Source organism: Notamacropus eugenii, chromosome 6, assembly GCF_028372415.1.
Source record: "Notamacropus eugenii isolate mMacEug1 chromosome 6, mMacEug1.pri_v2, whole genome shotgun sequence".
NCBI lineage: Eukaryota > Metazoa > Chordata > Mammalia > Diprotodontia > Macropodidae > Notamacropus > Notamacropus eugenii.
This window is the reverse complement of record NC_092877.1, coordinates 80,932,281-80,958,567: the sequence shown is the minus strand read 5'-3', so window position 1 is coordinate 80,958,567 and position 26,287 is coordinate 80,932,281. Positions and strand designations below refer to the sequence as shown.

Genomic DNA, 26,287 nt, shown 5'->3' with positions numbered 1-26,287 from the left:
GTAGTGACTATGATTATTTCCAAATAAACACATTAAGAAGTTTCAATATCCATGGCATGAGGGAAATAGTAATTTGGTAACTCCTTGGAAGCAATGCAAATGTCAACCCATCTATGACTTAGCTGATAAGTGCTAGGTATATCCTAAGGAACTTAGATTTTACCACCCAATGTCACCTAGACAGAAAGTGCCAGAAGTCAATTGAATCTAGATCTTCCTGACCCCAAAGGCCATATTCTTCTCATGATTCAAGACTGCTTCTACAAATATTTCTGGAATCTAGCTTCCGAGCAAGTCTATGGTAGTTTAAAGATGTGCCAAAGAAGAATCTTAATTGGTAAAGATGGTGAAGATGAAGAAACTGAGGCAAATAGAGTTAAATAACTTACCCAGGGTCACATAACTAATAAGTGTCTGAGATCAGATTTGAACTGCGAAGGATGAGTCTTCTTGATTCTGGGCCCAGCACTCTATCCACTGTACCAGCCAGTTGCCTTCAGGGAGCTGTAAAATTATATGAAATAGTGAAGGTGGAGACAATATAGTGGGGTAAACTCAGGGACTCAAGTTCTACCAAAATTGCCTCCAAATACTTCTACATAATGAATCTAAGCAAATTCTAGAACATCAGAACATACAAAAAAGAGGGAGTGAAACTGTTTATCAGTCCAATTCAACTTAGAAAGTTGGCAGGAAAGGACTGATGCACCAGGGTGAGAGAGAAGTACAGTTCAGACAGGCCAGAAAAGCATATACCAGGTCCCAGAAAACCAGAAGGAGGCCTCAGAACAACTGAATCATGTCTAGCAGGGGTGGTTTCCAGACCTCTCAGCCCCCAGATAGTAAGGGGATCAAATAAAAGGCCAGAAGGAGATTTAGAAGAATCCCTTTGCTGGCAACGGGGCAGGACTCTGTTGCATTGTCTATATTTGGATCTGAGTTGTAGCTCTGGGTCTTAGTTTCAAGGTAAGAAGGAGCACTAGCACAGCACAGCTTGCAGCCTCAGGGGAGGAGGAAGCCTGGTCACACTTCCGGGACTGAAAAGAGAGTTTGTGATCACTCACAAGTCAGTGCACAGACCAGGAGACTAGTAAACACACCTCTCCCCAAATCATACCACCTTGAAAGAGCTCAAAACTTAGAGGTCCCCAGAATTGCCTTTCAAAACTGATGCACAAAAAACCTAAAGCTTGGGACAGTATCCCCCCACACTTGAGAAGCAGAGCCCTAAATTAGCATAGGGTTAAAAATCAAGAAATAGACTGGGAAATAAGCAAACAACAGAAAAATTCTGACCATAGAAAGTTATCATGGTGACATGGAAGGTCAACATGCACATTCAGAAGTCAACAAAGTCAAACTTCCTACATCCAAAACTTCAAAGAAAAGTATAAATTGGTCTCAGTCCATGAAAGAGCTGAAAAAAGAATTTTAAAAATCAAGTAAGAGAGGTAGAGAAAAAATTGAGAAGAGAAATGAAAGTGATGCAAGGAAAGCATTTTTTTTAAAACTTCAACAGTTTTGTAAAGAAAGTACAAAAACTACTGAAGAAAATAACAGCTTAAAAATTAAAAGAGATCAAATGGTAAAAGAGCACAAAAATCCAAAAGAGAAAAATGCCTTGAAAAACAGAATTGGCAAGAAAAAAATAGTTTACCTGTAAGTTTTATGGAGAATGGAAGAAGTTATGACCAAGCAAAGAACTGATGCTGAATGAAATGAGCAGAACCAGGAGAACATTGTACACAGCAATAGCCACAATTTGTGATGACTAACTTTGATAGACTTCTCTCTTCTCAACAATACAAGGATCTAAGACTTCTACAAAGGACTCATGATGGAAAATGCTGTCCACATCCAGAAAAAGAACGATGGAGACTGAATGCAGATTGAAGCACATTATTTGTTCATGCTCTCTGTCTCTGTCTCTCTGTCTCTCTCTCTCCCTTTCTCTCTCTCTTTCTCTCTCTCTCCTTTTTTTTTCTTTTTCTTTTGTTTATTTCTTCTTTCTTGTGGTTTCTCCCATAAGTTCTAATTCTTTTTTACAAAATGACTAATGTGTAAATAGGTTTATATGAATGCATATATAGAGTCTATATCAAATTACACTCCTTCTTGGGATGATGGAGGGGAAAGATGGGGAGAAAATTTGGAGCTCAAAGTCTTATGGAAGTAAATGTTGAAAACTAAAACTAAATAAATATTTTTTTTAAAAAAAGCAGAATTGGGCAAATAAAAAAATATGCAAAAATTCACTAAAGAGAACTCTTAAAAAGCAGAAATATCCAAATTGCAAAGAAATATAAAAGTTCACTTAAAAATATAATTCCTTAAAACTTAGAAGTGGGCACATGGAAGCTAATGATATTATGAAACATCAAGAAACAAAAACAAAAGAAAATAAAGAATGAAAAAACAGAAGAAAATGTGGAATATCTCATTGGATAACAACTGACTCAGATAATAGATCCAGGAGAGATAATTTAAGAATTATTGGAATACCTGAAAGTCATGATAAAAAAAAGAGATTACAAATTATCTTTCAAGAAATTATCATGGAAAATTCTCCTGACAGTCTAGAAACAGAGGGCAAAAATAGAAAGTAAAAGAGTCTACCAATCACCTCCTAAAAGTGATCCAAAGTAATATTATAACCAAATTCCAGACCACCCAGATCAATGAAAAAATATTGTCAGCAGCCAGAAAGAAAGAAACAATTCAAATATTGTAGAGCCACAGTCAAGGTAACACACACTTTAGAATCTGCTACAATGAAGAATCTAAAGGCTGGGAATATGATATTCTAAAGGTCAAAGGAGCTAGGATTACAAACAAGGTCACATACCCAGAAAACCTGAGAATCATCCTTCAGTGGGAAAAGAAACCATTCAATGAAATAGAGGGATTCAAAGCATTTCTGATGAAAGAGACCAAAGATGAATAGAAAATTTGACTTTCAAATATAAGATTCAAAAAATCAGCATAAAAATATAAACAGGAAAAATAAATAATAAAGGATTTAATATGGTTAAACTTTATATTCCTACATGGGAAAATTTATACATGCATACATATACACATGCATATAAAATAATAAATCTGTCATTATTAGGGCAGTTAGAAGGAGTTGAAATAGACAGAAAGGGGGCGGAGCCAAGATGGCGGAGTAGAAACACACAAATACGCTAGCTCCGAACCCACAGTCCATGAAATATCTGTAGAAAAGAGCTGCCAATAAATTCGGGAGCAGGAGAAGCCACAGAACAGTGGAGCAGACATGATTTCTGTTCCAGAGAGCCTGAAAACCTCTTGCAAAAGGTTCTTCGCACTGCGGACGTAGAGCTGAACCCAGCCCTGCGTTGACCGCCCAGCACCGAGAGGAGCAGATCTGAGCAGGCTTCAGTGACAGAATCTCCAGCAGCCACATGGGTCCCTCCACCCACAGGTGACAAGGGTCGGTGAGAGGCTCTCTTCGGTGGGTCAAGAAGGGAGTGGGCTGCCCCCATGACTCAGGCCCCCTCGGGAGGCACCAACGGAGGTGGGAGCAGACCAGGGCTCCCCAAGCAGGCAGGAGCCTGGATCCATTGTTGAAGGTCTCTGCACAAACCCCCTGAGGGAACTGAGCCCATGAGGTGGCCCTGCCCCCACCCAAAGCCCTGAGGCTGGGAAGCAGTATTTGAGTCTCAGACCCCAAGCGCTGGCTGGAAGGATCCAGAGGCGAGGTGGGTGTGAGGAGAATATTCAGAGGTCAAGTCACTGGCTGGGAAAATGCCCAGTAAAGGGAAAAAAAAACCAAGAATATAGAGGGTTACTTTCTTGGTGAACAGGTTTCTCTTCCCCTCCTTTCTGATGAGGAAGAGCAATGCTCACCATCAGGGAAAGACATGGAAGTCAGGGCTTCTGCATCCCAGCCCACTCAATGGGCTCAGACCATGGAAAAGCTCAAAAAGGGCTCAGAAAATTTTGAAAATTATGTTAGAGGTCTGGAGGAAAAACTGGGAAGAGCAATCAAAGACATGCAAGCAAAGTATGAACAGCAGATCAGCACCCTGCTAAAGGAGACCCAAAAAAATGCTGAAGAAAATAACACCAACCCTGAAAAATAGGCTAACTCAATTGGCAAAGGAGGTTCAAGAAGCCAATGAGGAGAAGAATGCTTTCAAAAGCAGAATTAGCCAAATGGAAAAGGATATTCAAAAGCTCACTGAAGAAAACAGTTCTTTCAAAATTAGAATGGAACAGATGGAGGCTAATGACTTTATGAGAAACCAAGAAATCACAAAACAAAACCAAAAGAATGAAAAAATGCAAGATAATGTGAAATATCTCATTTGAAAAACAACTGACCTGGAAAATAGATCCAGGAGAGACAATTTAAAAATTATGGGCCTACCTGAAAGCCATGATCAAAAAAAGAGCCTAGACATCATCTTTCATGAAATTATCGAGGAAAACTGCCCTTATATTCTAGAACCAGAGGGCAAAATAAATATTGAAAGAATCCACCAATCACCACCTGAAAAAGATCCAAAAAGAGAAACTCCTAGGAATATTGTGGCCAAATTCCAGAGATCCCAGGTGAAAATATTGCAAGCAGCTAGAAAGAAACAATTCAAGTATTGTGGAAATACAATCCAGATAACACAAGATCTAGCAGCTTCTACATTAAGGGATTGAAAGGCATGGAATAGGATATTCCAGAAGTCAAAGGAACTAGGATTAAAACCAAGAATCACCTACCCAGCAAAACTGAGTATAATACTTCAGGGGAAAAATTGGTCTTTCAATGAAATAGAGGACTTTGAAGCATTCTTGATGAAAAGACCAGAGCTAAAAAGAAAATTTGACTTTCAAACACAAGAATGAAGAGAAGCATGAAAAGGTAAACAGCAAAGAGAAGTCATAAGGGACTTCCTAAAGTTGAACTGTTTACATTCCTACATGGAAAGACAATATTAGTAACTCTTGAAACTATTCTGTATCTGGGTACTGGGTGGGATTACACACACACACATGCACATGCACACACACATAGAGACAGAGTGATTTGAAGAGGATGGGATCATATCTTAAAAAAAAAAATGAAATCAATCAGTGAGAGAGAAATATATGGGAGGAAAAAGGGAGAAATGGAATGGGGCAAATTATCTCTCATAAAAGAGGCAAGCAAAAGACTCATTAGTGGAGGGATAAAGAGGGGAGGTGAGAGAAAAACATGAAGTTTACTCTCATCACATTCCACTAAAGGAAGGAATAAAATGCACACTCATTTTGGTATGAAAACCTATCTTACAATACAGGAAAGTGGGGGATAAGGGGATAAACAGGGTGAGGGGGGACAATGGAAGGGAGGGCATGGGCAGGAGGGTGCAATTTGAGGTCAACACTCATGGGGAGGTACAGAATCAGAAGAGAGAATAGAAGTAATTGGGGGTAGGATAGGATGGAGGGAAATATAGTTAGTCTTATACAACATGACTATTATGGAAGTCATTTGCAAAACTATACAGATGTGGCCTATATTGAATTGCTTGCCTTCCAAAGGGAGGGGGTGGGGAGGGAGGGAGGAAAAGAAGTTGGAACTCAAAGTTTTAGGAACAACTGTCGAGTACTGTTCTTGCCACTAGGAAATAAGAAATACAGGTAAAGGGGTATAGAAATCTATTTGGCCCAACAGGACAGAGGAGAGGATGGAGACAAGGGCAGAGAGGAATGATCGAGGAGAGAGCAGATTGGTGATGGGGTCAATTGGAATGTTCGGTGTTTTGGGGTGGGGGGAGGGGACAAGGGGGGAGAAAATTTGGAGCCCAAAATTCTGTGAAAATGAATGTTAAAAATTAAATTTAAAAAAAAAGAAAAGACATAGACAGAAAGCAGAGGTGTGAACTGAATGTGAGGGTATAATTATCTAAAAAAAATTAAAATTAAATTAAGGATTGAAAAATAAGAATGCACTGGGAGAAGAGGAAAGGGAGAGATAGAATTGAATAAATTATCTGATATAAAAGAGGCCTGAAAGAGATTTTACAGTGGAGGGGAAAGTGAGGGAAGCAGGAAGGGGAGCACATGAACCTTACCCTCATCAGAACTGACTCAAAAAGGGAATAATATACATACAGTTGAGTGTAGAAATTTCTTCCTATCCAGGAAAGTAGGAAAAGAATGGGATATGAAGAGGGGAACTGATAGAAGTGAGGGAAGTTTGGGGGAGATAAAAGTCAGAAGCAAAACACTTTTGAGAATTGACAGGATAAAAGGAGAGAGAGAGAGATTAGGATAAATGGAGGAAATAGGATGGAGAGAAATACTGGTAATCATTGGAAATAATTGGCAATCACTGCTCTGAAAAAAAATTCTTACATTGAGTTTCTCTCATACAGACTTCATTTCTCAAACATGGAGAAAACTAAGTCAAATTTATAGAAATGAATGCCACTCCTCAATTGACGGTCAAAGGATATGAACGGGCAGTTTTCAGACAATATAATCAAAGTTATTTTATAGTCATTTAAAAAAAAAAGTTTAAATCACTATAGACCAGAGTAATGTAAATTAAAACAACTCTGAGCTACTACCTCACACCTGTTAGATTGGCCAATGTGACAGAAAAGGAAAATGACTAATATTGGAGGGGAGGTGGGAAAATTAAAGCACTAATGTACCACTGATGAAGTTGTATTCTGAGATTCAACCATTCTGGAGAGAAATTTGGAACTGTACCCAAAGGACTATAAAACCATTCCAATCTTTTGACCAAGCAATACCACTACTAAGTATGTAGCTAAAAGAGATTTAAAAAAAAAGGTATAGGATTTATACGTACAAAAATATTTATGGCATCTCTTACCAGTGACAAATAGTTGGAAATTGGGGGGATGTCTATCAATTGGAGAATGGCTGAACAAGTTGTTGAGGACATGGTACACAGTAAGAGCAATATTTTATGATATCTACTATAAATAACATCTATTCTCAGCAATACAATGATACAAGTTAATTCTGTAGAACTTAGGATAAAAAGTTCTATCTATTTCCAGAGAAAGGAGTGGTACAGGATGAATGCATATCAAAGGCACTTTTCCTTTACTTTTTCTTCATTTATTTTGTCTGTGGTTGTTTTGCTTTCTTCTTGTTTTGTATGTCTGTATTTTGCGTGAGTAAGCATGTATAGTTTGTCAAATTGCTTGCACTCTCAATGGGGAAGAGAAGGGAGAAAGAGAATTTGGAACTCGAAATTTTTAAAAATGTTAAAAAATTTACATGTAATTAGGAAAAATAAACTATTAAATAAGATAAAAAAGAAAAAATACATGAGACACTATACAGAACTATGAAAGCTTTATCATATATATATATAATACAAATCATGAAAACTTGAAAGCAAAGTTTTCCTTGAGTCATCCAAAATATTTTTAAATTATGTCCCTAAGTTTGTTTAAAATGCCTTTCATTGCCCGCACTTAGTAGCGAGTTAATAAATCCTAATCAATTGACCAAATTTTTTCTCCTCTACTCTACACTCTTCTCTTTCCCAATTACCTTCAAGTTCTTCTTTTTGGATACTAAATGGAAACTAATTTATGATTAAAATTTATCCTTTCCAAAGGTCTATAGAATTTGTAAAAATGAAAATTAATTCCCCACATACAAACAAAAGACACAATTATACAAAAAACAAAAAATAAAAATTAAATATAATCACTGTATAATGAAATTTCTTGGTAGATTGTCAATTTAGAAAGGTAGAAGTGATCAGTAGATTTTTTTCAATATCCTTTGCAATTTGTCCTTAAATGAATATATGTATATTTGTTGACAGCCTTACCAAACACTCCAGTCATATCAGGCAATAAGAGACAGGACAGTAGGAGAAATAAAATAAATAATGTGATAAAAATATCTTCACTTCAAACTACATACAATAAAAGTCAATCAGAATCCAGTAATGTAAGTTCATTTCAGTTCACCCAAATTAGATCATCACAAGGTTGATCCAGTCAACTTCAGCATAAATGATTCCTGAAGATATTGGAAAATAAAGAATAAAGCCTAGACAAGTGCCCATTAAGACATTGCTGGGGATGAGGTAGAATAGTTGCATTTTTAACCTTGAAATATCAGTGTCCATAGCAATTATATCTGCAAATCTAAAGATGATTGGGCTCTCAGCTCTTTTGGTTTAAGGTCTGAACTACCCTGTACAAACTAAGGCAGACTTTTGATTTTCATCTCCTAGACCTACCTGGATAAATAAGATCATTTGCTTCTTTAAATCAGACCAAAAATACTTTCCTTTTTCTTCAAATTCCTCACAATCAGAGGATACTTGGATTTTAGGGTGTGAGGTTGCTATTAACTATTACTGATTTGCCCAAATCTCTATTAATAAGCCTATTCTCATGGTAAAATGAATAGAAGCATTATATATTAGGCAGAAGGGGGAGGAGAGAAGGTCTAATCAAATACTATGCCTTGAGCAAAAAAGACCCAAGTCTGAGGGATGCTAAGTAATTTCCCCTATTTCACACACCATAGAGAAGCAGAGATCATACTAGAACTCAGATGTTCTGGTTACTAGTTCACTGTTGCTTTTAGCACACAATCGTACTTATATAATAGAGAATATGTAATTAATACTTGTGTTAGCTAGAAAATATTGTAGGTAACTCATTGGAAAGAATATAAGCAATAGTTGAATTATTAGTTCTGTAGCCACAGAATACATTTGAAAAAATATAGATGTTTATTCTAATCATGGAATATTAGAGTTAAAAATTGCCTTATTTAAATATTGATACATGGTGCTGGAGGTAGGGAAAGAAGGGATGGGTTGGAAGGGAGGATAACCCATTTTCTATTTCTTACTCTTAATAAATTCAATACTACCATTGTGTCTAGAAAGGATGTATCAATTGCCTGCCCTTTTGTTTAATTCCTGATCTTTATGACTCTCCACCTTAAAATTACCCTTATTCACCATCACTCTCCAATATGTTGTTTCCCTTACTAGAACATAAGCTCCTTGAGGGCAGAGACTATCTCACTTTGGTGTTTGTATCCCAAGCACTTATCATATAACACAGTAGTGACTCAAATTATGTTTGTTCATTCATTGACTAATTCATCAGGAAGTCAACAAGCATCAAGTCATCAAGAACTTATCAAGACTTACTATGAGTCAGATATTGTGCTAACTTCTGGGAATACAAATAAAACCAGAAAGAAACATAACCCCTGCCCTCATAAGTTTACATTTTAAAGGGAAAAGATAGCACATAAAAGGAAGATTAAAAACAAAGGGCCATAAGGAGAGGGAGAGAAACGAAGAACTGGGAAAAGGGCAGGGGGGTGAGGGAGGGAGGTACTCACAGGAGTGTGAAAGAGATAACTAGAAAGTCAAGAGTACAACCTGGAGAAGAATGAAGAATTGGCTTACCTGGGCTCTCCACCTTAAAAATGGAGGTTCTCAGAGGAACTACCAAATAAGAAGGGTGGAAGGTACTTCTAGCATGAGAAGTAGAATTATTGAGTAAATTTTCTGACAAGGTAAATCAAGGCATGCCAGAGCAGGTATTAGATATTTTGGGAGGACTTAACAGTTTACTAAAAAGAAATCTTATCAGTATACTAAAAGAACTCATCACTCACTGCTGGAATAGTACTTATGGAAGTCTACCACCAATAACTTCTTTCAGTCCTCTTAGTCATTCAGGTAGCCAACAAGTATGTAAGTGCTTAATATGTCAAGGCACAAAGTAAGCCAAAAAGACTATTAAGAAGCTTAGAAGTTCCTTGGGAAAGCATTTCAAAGATAGGAGACAACCAGTTCATATGAAGGGAGATAAACTATTATGGGTGAGCAAAAACAAGTAGGCCAGTGTAGGTGGATTTTAGAGAGTGTAGATGGGAATCAAGTAGAAGAGACCTAGAAATGTAGGAACAGACCAGATCGGAAAGAGATAAGAATGCCAAAAATAAGTTTTTCTATCTGATTCTGGAGGCAATAGGGATTCACTAGAAGACTGGCATTTAATGACAGAAAAAGGGAAATTAGTGTAACCTGACCAGACCTGTATTTTAGGAATATCACTTTGGATCTAAATGGATCATGGATTGAAGTGGAGGGAATAAACCATTGTGTTATGCTAAACACAATGACAAATAGATCATAATGCTCTACAATAAAAGATGGTCTCATGAACAAGGTAATGAGCAACTCACATTTTCCCCTCTGCAGGATACTATGCCTTTCCATTTTATTGGGCTAGTTTAGTTATCCTGCAGATGACCCTATTCCAATGATTATTCCTGCTGCTGAACTCAAGACTGTGGAGCACACCATGTTGTTTACACTTTGCTTTTGTCTTGACCTCCTAGCTCAGAATCTAGGTATTCATGGAGTAACAAAGATAGACAGATGATAGATAGATAGATAGATAGATAGATAGATAGATAGATAGATAGATAGATAGATAGACAGACAGACAGACAGACTGATGGATTACAATACCTACTCATTTAAGGTCTATTACAATGAGGATCTATGTGACTACAATGATTCACTATTTAAGAAAAATTCAAGAGCTCTACTTCTTGATCAGGTGCTTAAAGGGTCTGTTTCTGTGATTCCAATTCAAAGTTAGATTCCATATGAGATTTCCTCACTGGTCCCTGTGTGTTTCAAACACGCAGCTCCAATATTTACCATCTACTTATACCAATGTTTGCATATGGGCTAAAATCCAAAACAAGCACCCTTCATTGCATTCCACTTATTCCGGTAAAAATTCTCCCTCTTCTGTGAAAAGTAAATTATGTCAAAGGCAGTAGAAATCTGAATGAAATCAATGACGTTTCAAATGGACTCTGTCTCAACAAGGAATTTGACAATAGCTCTTCATATTCCCAAGATCTGATGACACAAACTATTGTAAGAAATATTAGAATGATGGCCATTCATACTGGCTACAAAATCATTCCAAAGTGACTCAGGTTGGAGGAGTTTAACTCAGCTTTGAATACTCTCCAAATCCCTCAGTCTCCTCTCTCCTGTGATTAGAGGGCCAAGAACAGAATTCTAAACTCCTCCCAATGCTCTGCTTCATATAGGACTGAACTCAGAATGTCCAGCTACCATTTCACTTTTCATCTGCATATCTACTTGGTTTGTACTCTATGGAACAAAATACCCTTGGGGGTGTGGCTCTGCTTGTAATTTAAAGATCCTTGAGTGAAGAGACTTTCTTTTATGTTATTGGTAACACCAGTGCTTAGCACAAGTGTCTGGCATACAAATGGTACTTATAAAATGTTTAATTAATTGAGATATTGAATTAAAATATAAGGTTATCTTGGGTCAGTTGAGGAAGAAAAAGTTTATCCAAGCAACCACCATATGATTTGTATATGCAGCTTAAAAAGTGCAATGAATTTTGCATTTAAGAAACTAGGATTCAAAATCTACCTCTAACACTAAGCATCTCTTGAACAAGTCACTTAAACTCAGCAGGTATCAGTTGCCTCATATTTAAAATGAGGAAACTGAGCAAGAGGGGGCAAAGGTCCTTTTCTGTTCTAAATATGATACTAAACATAGTATCTTGACTCAGTGTTCCCTCTCTAGCTTGAAAGATATACCTACTGGTAAATGCTGATGCATGACAGAATTGACACACTAGAGCGCACTATATTGGTGCACTGAGTGATTTGAGATGCCACCCAGAGTTAGGCAATATGGTGTAAGATTTGGAAATGACCCTGGGTTCAAATCTTAACTCTTATCTTTTTATCCTTGTGATATTGGGGTGTTAATTCCTTTTTCTGAGTCAGTATCCTCACGTGAAATCTTGTTTGGGTTTGTTTTCTATGGTCCTCTCTGGCTTTAAATCTAGAATTCCTCTGCATGCTGCCCATTCCAAGGAGAGAAACAATTTTGACCAGAATAGGAGTTTGGAGAGGGTGTAAAAGAATCAAAATTTCACTAGGTATTAAAGAAATAAATGAGACTAGACAATATTAGTATTTGGACGGGGTGGGGTGTCTCTGCTGAGACTTCTATTTTTTTAAATTTTCTGATGAGAAATATTCAAGGAAACACTGAAGCTAACTCCAGATGACCATTTTTTCTAATTCACCCATTATAATCTTGATTCTATCACCACTTAGATATAACCCAAGGTACTTTCTAAGTTTTATTATTTCTGGTATTCATGAATAGAAATGAAAGGAAACTCACTTTCCAATAATGCATCAATCATAGGCGATCTGAATCACTTTGGAGTGATATTGTAGTCGGTATGAATTGCCATCATTCTGATATTTCCTATAATGACTTTGTGCTATCATATCTTAAGAATATGAAGAGTTATTGTCAAGTTCATTATCTCACTGGGGAATGTTTGTGATGATGAAACTGCCAAGTTTCATCAGGTTGCTCACGCTTTTCTCATTTTATTAACATGACCCAATTTGGACTCACGCTGATGGTAACTCATTTTGATTTTAACTCACTTTGAGGACAAGTCAATTTGATTTTAAAATCTTGTTGATTTAAACTCATTTCAACATTTCCTGATATAATGTGTTGTATTTTACCTAAAAGTATAAGGGATCCTTTTAAATTGTATTGTGATAGGAGAGCATATTAAACCTAGAAAACTGACAAATGTCAGCTAAGGTAAGTGAATCTTTTATCCCTTAAACTTTCCTCATATCTCTTTATTCTCTTCTAGAACCAGCAGCAATCAAAAATCACTTCTATGTTAACTCACAAAATTATAGCTTAGTCCTACACCAAATTGCTTTTAACCTTTCCTTTTCCATTCTATCTCCAGCAAGTTCCCCACTCTCTCTTTGAGGTGACATAGAGACAATACCGGTTTCAGGTAATGATTTTTTTTTTTCCTACGTGGCATAGAAGGATGCAGGTCCAATTTGGGCAAGAGACTATATCTGATTTCTGTGGTCCTGCCTAGATAATTGCCTGGATTTTTTGATCATAACTAAACCACTGATATATTAGTGATTTAGTTATTAATTCTCTGACTACGGCAAACTACAAAATAAAAGAATGAAAAGGGCATGATCTGCATTATTACAGAGAATATCAAGTATGATGAAATTAAAGTCCTCTTAGTATATTAGAAAGTATTTGCTATAGCAACTTAGCAAACCATCTACTAAAGTACAGAAGCTATGACTGAAACAGTAGATAGTACCCATACCTATCAGAGATCTTTAGATAATGGAAGGACTCAATCCTGACAGCACATGTCACAGGATTTAGAATTTAATCTCTTAGCAATCACACACCAATGAATCAAATACAATGTGCCAGGTGATGGCCAATGCCCTCCAAATGGCCAGCTTTCATAGAATAGGACTGGACTAACAATTTTTCTGACATCACTTTCTATTAATGTATGAAGTTGTTAATTCATTTTCTTTTCTTTTCTTGCTTTGTCCAAAATTTACCTTGATACATGGTATCTAATATCTCAACAACTATTAAAGGTATATTTTTTAAAACAGTCCTTTCCAACCTACTATTTACATGAATGATTCATGCTCAAAATGTAAGCAATAAATTAATCATTTGGAGTTTTGAACACATTTTCCATTAATTATCCATTGAACAAACTTATTAAGTATTTACTATGTACAAGATATTTTTAGGCATTCAAGAAGATAAAGAAAAAAAGTATCAACTCTTCCCTCAAGGAATTTAAAGTAATAGAACCAATAATTCAAATGGTAATACTCAAGGTAGTGAATAAATTACATTAAATCAAATGAGCATCTATTAAATGCCTAGATTATATATGCAAGGCAATACTTATGGGGGGTGTGCATGTGAAAAAATGGACTGTACTCTTAAAGGTGTTTTATTTTTTACTGGAATGGTAGATCACATATTCATACAAACATAAATTATATATAATTTTAAAAGAGGGAGAAGACTAAAAATTATGAAGGATCAGGATAGGCAGCTATAAAAAAGATAAAATAATCCACTATACATTTAAATATTACATATTTGCACTGAAATTTTAATAAAATTGTACTGTTGCAATAACAATAAATAAACAAATTCTCATATATTCATTGTTGGTTGAGTGTGGCTTAAATTCTCTTTGTTGCAAGACAGGATTTAATAGGTTGGAAAATTAGGGAAAATGAGTGGATAGTTAAGAAGATGATATTAGAGAACAAGATATAGACTGTTATTTATAATACTTGAATAATAGCTCTTGTCCAGAGATGATATATATATATATATGTGTGTGTATATATATACATACATATATGTGTTTATATACATATATATATGAAACAAGATCCACATTAAATACTGTTTAAAATAAAAAATAAATAAATAAAAAGAGAGAGCCCTGACCTCAAGGAACTTTCATTTTAATAGGGGAAGATAACATATGAAGGGAATGGTGCACAAGGAAAGCAGTTGCAATTTGGGGAGTCTTAAAGATAGTTAATTAATATATAGGACAGTTAATTGACACATCCTCTATAGAAATAATTTTAGTATTGAGTGGATTACTGTGCCCAAAAGATAGAAACAGAAGTGAAGGAATTTGAGATCAAAAGGTTAGGCTCATTGCAAGATATCTGGGTTGAATGTGAAAATGAGGCATGAGCTGGTATGTCAAGCCAGCTAATAAATATGGTGGCCTGTATTGAGCTGATTTAAACTTTGTCCATGTTTAAACTTTGCCTTGCGACAAAAGTTTTGTAGATTACAAGGTCACACTGATAGCAAATAATTAACCTAGGATTCAAACTCAGATGCTGTGATTCCAATCCAGTACTCTTTCCACTCTGTCATCATAAATTTTAATACCTAGAGTTTTTTTTAAATAATTTTCTATTCATTCATTTTCAACATGAATCATTAAGAAGCATGAATTGATTTTAAGTTTTGAAAAATTGTGCCCAGCCCTGTCAAAACTTCTTCAAATCCTCTGGGAAGTATAGCGTCACAACTCATGTCACTTTCACACATGGAGACCTCATGTCCATAAGAGGAATTAATCAACTACCAATAAGCATTTTTAAATTCTAAAATCCAATACTCATTGAGCTCTCTCCCCTTAGTTCCACTGATTTCATCAATGGATCATCATTGTGTAGATCTTGAGAAGTTGCTTTCTCATCAAAACTTTCAAAATAGTCTTCTATGGTAGACCCTAGAACTTGCAAGAAGCAGTAAAGTTTCATTTTTTTCTTTTCTTCTTAATGTAAGTATCCATCATCATACCCTATACTGGCAGAATGACCAATTCCAGGTATTAGTAGATTAATGGTGGCCCAAAGGCAGATCTGAATTGTATTGTCCCAGGGATCTGCCCATGGCCCTATGTTTGGTATTATTCAGCAACTTGGGTAAAGACATGTATGTGTAAATGGAATGATAAACTAACATATAGCAAAAACCTAGAAGAAAGAGTTAACATTTATCATATCCTTTTTGACACTAAATGGATAGATGACTAATATAGCTAGATATATCTAGATCATAATCATAATGACTGACAGATAGACAGACACAGATGAGAGGCAGTGTGTATAATGAATAAAGAACTAGTGTTGATGAAAGATTTGTGTCCTAGGCCTGCCACTGACATATACTGGATGTGTAATACCCAAGCAACTCACATAAATACACAGTGAACTTCACTTAAACTCTCTGTGCATTGGGCAATTCTCTAAAACTCTAAGTGATAGAAAAGATATGGATGTGTATTGATAAAGAAAATTTCCTCTTCTAGGAGTTTCCTAAAACCATTGATATCATGAGATTTTTCCCTGCATAATGTGCACACAAAAATGCACATATGCATGCCCACTCCCTAAAGATTATGTATATATATATATATATATATATATATATATATATATATATATATATATATATATATATATATATATACACACACATATATCAGAGGGGAGCCAAGATAGGGACCATTACAGCCATACTCTCTCAATATCCCCTCCAACATTTAAAGTACTACACCAAATTGAATTCTGGAGTAGATAGCAAACAAAAGGTAAAAGTGAGGCATGTCCACAGTCCAAGACAACTTAGGAAGTAAAAAAAAAAAAAAGATATTTGAGATGGAGTGGGGTTGGGGGGCACACATATGGCATCAATACCAGCCACAGACTTTGGAAGCAACTTTGATAGCAGTTTTAGGAGCTCTCATCTCAAAAACAATAAAAGAATTGGATAACTTGTCAGAAAGTTATTACACAGGACTCCAGCACAGGCAGTGGACAAAAAAACAAGCATTGTTTAGAAATTCCATTGCTCATACCCAATTCCAGATTGCAGTTCAAGGCATAAAGGAACTCTTGCTGTCACAAGGAAGCAGGGGCTCTAATGATAAGTTTTAGGGTAGAGAGGAGCAGAGGTGCTTGCAGCTACAAAGGAGCAGGGGCCTTTCCTAGGTAAGGAGAATAGCACAGATTAGTACAGGCCTTCCTAAACTTTATTTTTCCATTCGTGACCTCATCATGAAACACAGTTTCAGAAGGGCAGGACTAGGAAAGCATCATGCCTCAAAATGAATTCTAGAGGAACAGGAGAGGCAGGGGATAAGAGCAAAGGCGGAATGATATAAGGAAGAAAAGTTAAAAGAAGGAAGAGGTCAGAAGCAAAGTAGACATCACACAAGGGACAGGAGAAAGAGAGAAAAAAGAGAGAGGGAAGGGGGGCAGGAAGGAACAAGAGAGAGAGAAAGAGAGAAAAAGAGAGAATGATAAATAGAAGGAAAAAAGGATGGTGGGAAATGTACTGGTAATAACCATAACTGAGTGTGAATGGGATGAACTCACACATGAAGCAGAAGCAGATGGCAGGAAAGCTTAGAAACAAGACTCCAACAATATTGTTTACCAAAATACCAACTGAAACAGAGAGACACACACAGAGTTAAAACAAGGGATGGAGCAGGATCTTTTATGCTTTCACTGAAGTAAAAAAGGAAAAAGTGCAAACATGATCTCAGACAAAGCAAAATTAATTGTAATTTAAAAGAATAAGCAAAGAACTTCATCTTGCTGAAAGGAACCATAAACAATAAAGTAATTTCAATAGTAAACAAATATCCATCAAATGGCACAACATTCAAATTCTGAAAGGAAAATTAAAATGATTTACAACAGGAAACAGACAGTAAAAATGAACCTAGTGGGGGATCTCAGCTTTCCTTTCTCAGAACTAGATAAATCTAACAATAAAATAAATAAGAAAAAATCCAAGCCAATCTTAGAACAGTTAGATATGAAAGAACTCTGGAGAAAATTGAATTGGAACAGGAAGGAGTATAACTTTTAATTAACTGTAGATGGAACCTTCACAAAAATTGACCATGTATTATAAAACCTCATAATGAAATAAAAATTACATTTCATTATGAGTCATTGGAACATTAATTAAAATAAAGTGGAAATTAAATAATATAATCCTATAAATAAAAATAATAAAGAATGAGTAGATCAAGGAACAAATCATAGAAGAAATCAACAGTTTCTTTAAAGAAAATATCAACTATGAGACAACATTTCAAAATTTGTGAGATGACGCCAAAGCAGCACTGAGGGTAAATTTTATATCCTTTAATGTGTATCTGCATAAAAGAGAGAAAGAGCAGATAGATGAATTGAGCAAGGAACAACAAAAAAAAAAGAAAAAAAACAAATTAAAAATCCCCAATCAAATACCAAACCAAAAGTCAAAGGAGAGACTAATAAAAGAACAAAAAATAACTAGTAATACACTAGAAGATAGTTTTATGAAAAATGATAAAATACATAAGCCTTTGATTAATTTGATTTTGTAAGAAAGAAAACCAAATTACAATTACAAAAAAACCAAATAGGTGAATCCACAAGACATGAAAATGAAATCAAAGAAATCACAAGGAGGGCGGAGCCAAGATGGCGAAGTAGAAAGACACACATGCACATAGCTCCGAACCCACAAACCACAGAACGGCAGAGGGGACTAACCCAGGGCGAATTCTGCACCCAGAGACCATGGAATATTGGAGCGAGGGAGATTTCTGTTCCGGAGAGACCTGCAAACCTCTCGCGGGGGGACCTTGGCGCCGGGGACTGGGCGCCGGGGTGGGAAGAGGAGAGCAGCCCTGCCGCGGCAGCGACACCATGGGAAAGAGATCCAGCGGCCACGCGGGTCCCCACACCCACAGAGGGACCTGCAAACCTCTCGCAAAAGGTCTGTTGCGCTGCAGACACGGTGCCCAGCCCAGACCTGTGGCAGCGACAGCGGCCGCAGCTCCGAGAGACAAAGTTCTGAGAGGGATCCGGAGGCGGGATCTTCAGCAGCTGCACGGGCCACCCACCAACAGGTGACTGATGGGGGTAGGTGAGAGAGTGTCTTTGGCGGGTTGAGAGGGGAGCGAGGTGCCCCCATAGCTCGGGCCCCCCCGGGAGGTGGGGGCTGAGAGGCGGCTGCGGATGGGGGCTCCCCAAACGAGCGGGAGCCTGGATCCATTGTGGAAGGTCTGTGCATAAAGCCCCTGAGGGAACTGAGCCAGAGAGGCGGCCCTGCCCCTGACCTCAGCACCTGAGCCTAATTTAACACTAAATAACAGCCCTGCCCCCGCCAAAAATCCTAAGGTGGGAAGCAGCATTTGAATCTCAGTCCCCAAACGCTGGCTGGGAGGACCAGGAGGTGAGGTGGGTGTGAGGAGAACATTCAGAGGTCAGGCCACTAGGGGGAGACAATGCCAAGAAAAGAAATAAAACTATTGAAGGGTACTTTATTGGAGAAAACTCACTTCCTCCCTTCCTTTCTGATGGGGAGGAACAAGGCTTGCCATCAGGCAAAGACACAGAAATCGAGGACTCTGTGCCCCAGCCCACCCAATGGGCTCGGGCCATGGAAGAGCTCAAGAGGAATTTTGAAAATCAAGTTAGAGAGGTGGAAGAAAGACTGGGAAGGGAAATGAGAGGGATAAGGGAGAAGCATGAAAAGCAGATCAGCTCCCTGCTAAAGGAGAACCAAAAAAATCTTGAAGAAATTGGCACCTTGAGAACTAGCCTAACTCAGCTGGCAAGGGAGGTGCAAGGGGCCAATGAGGAGAAGAATGCTTTCAAAAGCAGAATTAACCAAATGGAAAAGGAGATTCAAAAGCTTACTGAAGAAAATAGATCTCTCAAATCTTTAATGGTACAGATGGAAGCTTTGGACTTTTCGAGAAAGACAGATATCTCAGAACATACCGCGCAGATTCGAAAAATGGAAGATAATGTGAAATATCTTATTGGAAAAACAACTGACCTGGAAAATAGAATCAGGAGAGACAATGTAAAAATTCTGGGTCTACCTGAAAACCATGATCAAAAGAAGAGCCTAGACATCATCTTCCATGAAATTATCAAGGAAAACTGCCCTGAGATTCTAGAACCAGAAGGCAAAATAAATATTCAAGGAATCCGCAGAACACCGCATGAAAGAGATCCAAAAAGAGAAACTCCTAGGAGCATTGTGGCCAAATTCCAGAATTCCCAGGTGAAGGAGAAAATATTGCAAGCAGCTAGAAAGATACAATTCAAGTATTGTGGAAATAAAATCAGGATAGTACAAGATCTGGCACCTTCTACATTGAGGGATAGAAGGGAATGGAATAGGATATTCCAGAAGTCAAAGGAACTAGGACTGAAGCCAAGAATCACCTACCCAGCAAAACTGAGTATAATACTTCAGGAGAAAAAATGGTCTGTCAATGAAATAGAAGACTTTCAAATTTTCCTGATGAAAAGACCAGAGCTGGAAAGAAAATTTGACTTTCTAACACAAGAATGAAGAGAAACATAAAAAGGCGAACAGCAAAGAGAAATCATAAGGGACTTACTAAAGTTGAACTGTTTACATTCCTACATGGAAAGACAATATTTATAACTCTTGAAACATTTCAGTATCTGAGCACTGGGTGGGAGTACACACACACACACATGCACACACGCACACATACATAGAGACAGAGTGCACAGAGTGAATTGAGGAGGATGGGATCATATACTAAAAAAAAAAATGAAATCAAGCAGTGAGAGAGAAATATTGGGAGGAGAAAGGGAGAAGTTATATGGGGCAAATTATCTCTCATAAAAGAGGCAAGCAAAAGACTTATTAGTGGTGGGATAAAGAGGGGAGGCAAGAGAAAAACATGAGATCTACTCTCATCACATTCCACTAAAGGAAAGAATATAATGCACACTCATTCTGATAGGAAAACCTATCTCATAATACAGGAGAGTGGGGGACAGGGGCACAAGCAGGAAGGGGGGGAGGATAGAGGGGAGGGCATGGGGAGGAGAATGCAATACGAGGTTGACACTCATGGGGAGGGAAAGGACCATAAGAAAATAGAAGTAATGGGGGACAGGACAGGATGGAGGGAAATATAGTTAGTCTTATACAACACAACTAGTATGGAAATCATATGCAAAACTAAACAGATATGGCCTATATTGAACGGCCTGTCTTCCAAGGGGAAGGGGTAGAGAGGCAGGGAGCTAAAGAAGTTGGAACTCAAAGTGTTAGGACCAAATGTAAAGCTATCCGGCCCTACAGGACAAAAGAGAAGATGGAGACAAGGGCAGGGAGGGAGGATAGAGGAGAGAGCAGATAGGTCACAGGGGCAATTAGAAAACTTGGGTCTGGGGGGGGAGGGGGAAAAAAGGGGAGAAAATTTGTAACCCAAAATTAAAAGTTTAATAAAAAAAAAAAAAGAAATCACAAGAGGTATTTCGCATAGTTATATGTGAATAAATTTAACAATCTGGTGCAATCAGTGAATGTTTACAGAAATATAAATTTCTTAGGTTAACAGAATGAGAAGCAGAATGGTTAAATAAATCATTTTTAGGAAAATAAATTGAATAAATCATAAATGAGCTCCCCAATAACCACCCCCCTCCCCAGCAGTAGATCGATTTACAAATGAATTCTACCAAACATTTAAGAAACAATTAAACCTACTTCTATTAGAACTATTTGAAAAAATAGTTAAAGAGAGTCCTACCCAATTCCTTCTTTGACACATAAATGATTTTGATATTGAAACTAGGGAGAGCTAAAACAGACAAAGAAAACAACTGGTCATTTCCCTAAGGAATAATGATGCAAACAATAAAATATTTGCAAGAGGATTACAGCAATATATCACAAAAATCTTGCACTGTAATCAAGTGAAATTTCTACCAGGAATGCAAGACTAGTTAAATATTAGTAAAACTATAAGCATTAGAGGACATATTTAGATAAAGCTTCTGACAAAATATGATACCTATTCCTTTTAAAAAATACTAGAGTGGCTGAGCCAAAATGGTGGAGTAGAAAGACCCACATACACTACTAACCCTTCCCCCACAGCTCATAAAATACCTATAAAGAAAGACTCTCAACAAATTCTAGAGCAGCACAAGCCACAGAACTACAGAGTGGAGAAGAATTCCAGCCCAGGGTGACCTGAAGGGCTGACAGGAAAGGTCTGTTGCACCAGACACAGAGCAGAGCCCAGCCTGGCCTTGGCCACAGACCTGGGAGGAACAGGTCTGGAGCAGGCCTCAGGGGTAGAATCCCCAGCAGCAGCGAAGGTTCACAGATCCCTCAATCTATAGGCGCCAAAGACACTTCAAAGGTCAGTAAGAGGGCTTTTTCACCTCCATGACAAGGGAGGGGGGTCCTCCCCTAGCCTTGGCCCCAGGTGGCCACTGCAGCAGCAGCAGCAGCAGCAGCAGCAGCAGCAGCAGCAGCCAGTTTCCATTGTTGAAGCCTCAGCTTATAAACTCTGGGTGAGAGCAATTTGTTTATTCAACTGAGGGTCAGGATATTTAAAGGCTGTAACCACAATCATGTGCAGGCTGAGCTCATCCCATTACTTCACCATTTCACAACATTACTTTGCCATCCCATGACTCACCCGTGTCCTTGTACCTGAAACAAATAACAAAGCTTATCCTGCTCCTGAAGCTAGTTCTTGAGTTCCCAGGCCCAACTGCAACTTTCTGCAAGAACGTCAGTGTCTGCGAGAGCATCAAGTTCCAGGGTCATGGAGAGCTTTTGCCAAGGTTTGTGTAAGCACAAGTCCCACGGGAACAGGCTTTGCCTCAGTTATGGCCTTGATCATGGGACTCGCACTCCCCTCAGCCTTCTACTATATATCTATATATATAGATATATGGAGAGAGAGAGAGAGAGAGAGAGAGAGAGAGACAGACAGACAGACAGACAGACAGACAGACAAAAAGACAGCGAGCACAGGATGAGTTGAATAGAAAGGGATCATATATAAAAAAATAAAATTAAGGGGTGAGAGAGGAATATATTGGGAGGAGAAAAGGAGAAATGGAATGGGGCAAATTATCTCTCATAGAAGACACAAGGAAAAGCTTTTCTAATGGAGGGAAACGGGGAGAGGTGAGAGGAAAAAAGTGAAGCTTACTCTCATCACATTTGGTTCAAGGAAGGAATAACATGAGCACTCAATTTGGTATGAAAATCTGTCTTACACTACAGGAAAGTAGGGGAGAAGGGGATAAGCAGGGTGGGAGGGGGATGATGGATGAGAGGGCAAATGGGAGGAGGGGCAAATAGAAGTAAACACTCTCGGGGAGGGACAAGGTCAAAAGAGAGAATAGAAGAAATGGGGGGGGCAGGATAGGATGGAGGGAGATATAGTTAATCTTACACAACATAACTATTATGGCAGTCATATGCAAAACTACATGTATATAGCCTATATTAAATTGCTTGCCTGCTCAGTGGGGATGGGTGGAGAGGGTGGAAGGAAGAGAAGTTGGAACTCAGAGTTTTAGGAACAAATGTTGAGAATTGTTTTTGCGTACAATTGAGAAATGAGAAATCCAGGTAATAGGGTATAGAAATTTGTCTTGCCCTGCAGGACAAGAGAGAAGATGAGGATAAGGGAAGGGAGGGGTGTTAGAAGGAAGGGCACACAGGTGGAAGGGGCAATCAAAATGCATGGTGTTTTGGGGAGGAGGGGAGATATGGGGAGAAAATTTGAAAGTCAAAACTTTGTGGAAATGAATGCTGAAAACTTAAAATTAATTAATTAAAAAATTTTAAAAACTACTAGAAAGTATGGGAATAAAAGTAGCTTTTTTTTAAAATAATAAGTACTCTATATCTCAAAGCAAGAGCAAGCATTACATGTAATGGGGATAAACTTAAGCCTTACTAATTAGATCATGGGTAAAACAAAGATATTCACACTAATATTTAATACTGTGATAGAAAAACCATTAATAAGACATGAAAAAAGTGATTGAAGGAAAAAAGAATAGGTAATAAGGAAATAATACCAACACTCTTTGCAGATGACATGATGGTGTACTTAGAGGATCCTAGAGAATCCACTAAAAAACTAGTTAAAGCATTTAGTCACTTAGCAATGTTGCAAGTTATAAAATAAATCCGCATCAGTCATTAGGTTTTCTTTATATTCATGACGAAACACATGAGGAAGACGTAGAAAGGAAAAGTCTATTTAAAATAACTGCAGAAAATATAAAGCCCTTGGGAGTCTGGTACCAAGAGAAAACCAGGGACTACATGAACATATTCCAAAACATTTTCCCACACAAATAGACATATAGAGAAATAGTAAATGCTCATGTGTAGGTTTAGCCAATAATAACTATTGCATCTAAATTAATTTAAGTATCCAATGATATACCAATAAAATTAATCAAAAAAATTATAGAGCTACAAAAGCTAGAAAAAACAATGGAAGAACACAGGTTAAGAATATCAAGGGAATTGATGAAAAAAATATTTGAAGGAAGGCAGTGCAGCAGTATCAGATATCAAATTCTAAAACAAAGAGATAAACATCAAAATAATATTCTTCCAGATAAGAAATAAAGTGGTCCATCAGCAGAACAGACTAGGAACATAATATATGGTAATAAGTGACCATAGTATTCTAGTGTTCAATAAACCCCAAAATATAAGTTTGGGGGGAAAGAACTCACTATTTAAAAAAATAAATGCTGAGAATTCTAGAAAGCAATTTGTCAGAAACTAGGTATAGACTATCATCTCACACTGTATACCAAGGTAAGGAAAAATTAGTGCATGATTCAAACATAAATGGTGATATCATAAGCAAATTTTGGAAGCATGGAAAAATTATGTTGAGGTCTATGGAAAAAGGAAAAGTTTTTTACACACGAGAAACAGAGAGGATTATGGGAAGAAAAATACATAATTTTGATTATGTTAAATTTAAAAGGGTTTGCAACAAAAACCCAAAACAACTAATGCAGCCAAAATTATAATGGAAGCAGGAAACCGGGGAAAATTTTACAGCAAGTTTCTCTGAAAAAGGCCTCATTTCTCAAATACATCAGGAATTGAGTGAAATTTAAAAAATAAGAGTCATTCCCCAGTTAATAAATGATCAAAGGATATGAATAGTTTTCAGAAGAAAAATCAAAGCTATCAAATGTCATAATTAAAATATACCAAATCACTAATGATTATAGAAGGCAAATTAAAACAGCTATGAGACACAACCTCACATCTACCAACTTGGCTAACATGACAGAAAAGGAAATTGAAAAGTGATGGTGGAGATAATGGAAATACAGGTACAATAATGTACTATTAGTGAAGCTGAGAACTAGTCCAACCATTCTGAGAACATTTTGAGCACTACATTGAAAGCATTATAAAACTGTGCATACCCTTTGACCCAGCTATACCACCACTAGATCTGTATATCAAAGAGATCAACAAGAAGAAAAAAGGACCTATAAGCACAAAAATATTTATAGAAGCTCGTTTCTGGTGCCAAATAATTGGAAATTGAAGGGATGTCTATCATTTGAAAAATAGTTGAACAAATTGTGGTTAGGATGGAATGCTTATTGCATTCTATAAAAAATCATGAGCAGGATGGTTTCCGAAGAAAACCTAGGAAGATTTCTATGAGATTTTGCAAAATGAAATGAGTAAAGGAGGAGAACATTATAAATAGTAATGACAATATTGTGATGATGACTATAAGGATTTAACTACCCTTATCAAGACAATGATCCAATACAATTCCAAAAGACTTATGTTGAAAAATACTAGCAGATGCAGAGCCAAGATGGCAGAGTTTTAAGGTCAGGGACTCTGCTGAGAGCTCTAAATTACTCTAAACAAATTCTAGAGCAGCAAAACTGACCCAAAATGGAGTAAAACAAATTTTCAGTTCAAAAAAAGTTGAAAAGTGAGCAGGAAGAGTCTGTCGCACCAGGGTGAGACAGGAGTGCAGTCCAGTGCAGACTGTGCTAGCAAATACCAGGCCCCAGAAACCCTGGAGGAGGCCTCAGAGCAACTGAATCACTGGCAGCAAGGGCATTTTCCAGACCTCTCTTCCCATAGACCACAAAGACATGTGAAAGGTCAGCAGGAAGGGTCTGTTGCACCAGGACAACTGAGAAGCTCAGGCCACCAGCACACCCCAGGTTCCAACAAACCAGGAACAGGCTTTGGGAGTGACTGAATTGGCAATGGCACAGGCTGTTTCTGGAGCTCTCAGCCCACTGAGGGTAACAGGGTCAAACAAGTGGTCAGGAGGAGATTACAGGGGTCTTTTTGCTAGCACTGAGGCAGGACTCTGTTGCTTTGCCCATACTTGGATCTGGGTCACAGTCCTGGGTGGTAGTTCCAGGGTGAAGAGGAACACTAAAATAGCACAGCTTGTGACATCAGTGCAGAGAGTAGCCTCCTCACAGTTCCAGAGCAGGCATGCCCTAACACAACCAGGGGAATCAGGAAGACACTAGCCCAGATAGAGTTCATCAGTGGATAAGCCTGCCTGTGCTCTAGGTCAGGAGAGGAGACCTCCTGCAGCTAGAGCACCCCTGTGCCAAACTTCATGTAGCAAGTTCCAGGGTAACTCCAGGGAAACTCAGAAAGATTTCACCTGACCTCTGATTTGGCATACCAGACTGCTCTGCGCCAAGTAAGCTTCAGCATTCTAGCTTCTAGTTGAAGGAACCAGAGCACAGACAAGGAGAGTAAGCAAACACCCCTCCTTAGATCATACTACATTGGAAGAAATGAAAATTTACAGGTCCCCAGGAGTATCTCTGAAAACAGCTATATAAAACCCCTGTAGCTTGGGATACTATGTCTTCCACTCTGGATGCTGAGCCCTACTTTTAACAAAGATTTGAAAGTCAATTAATAGACTGGTAAAATGAACAAACAACAGAAAAAAATTCT

General features: G+C 37.7%; 1 long non-coding RNA gene across 1 annotated transcript in view; it reads right to left on the bottom strand.

Annotated features, from left to right (window-relative positions):
- LOC140511364 (uncharacterized) overlaps window positions 1–21,835 on the bottom strand; it is a 250,814-nt gene extending 228,979 nt beyond the window's left edge. The window contains exons 1-2 of the long non-coding RNA XR_011969518.1: window positions 21,709–21,835; window positions 390–504 (exon numbers count right to left, since the gene is read on the bottom strand). This is a non-coding gene — a long non-coding RNA (uncharacterized lncRNA). The remainder of the gene's footprint in view (window positions 1–389; window positions 505–21,708) is intronic.
- Window positions 21,836–26,287: the final 4,452 nt, after the last annotated feature.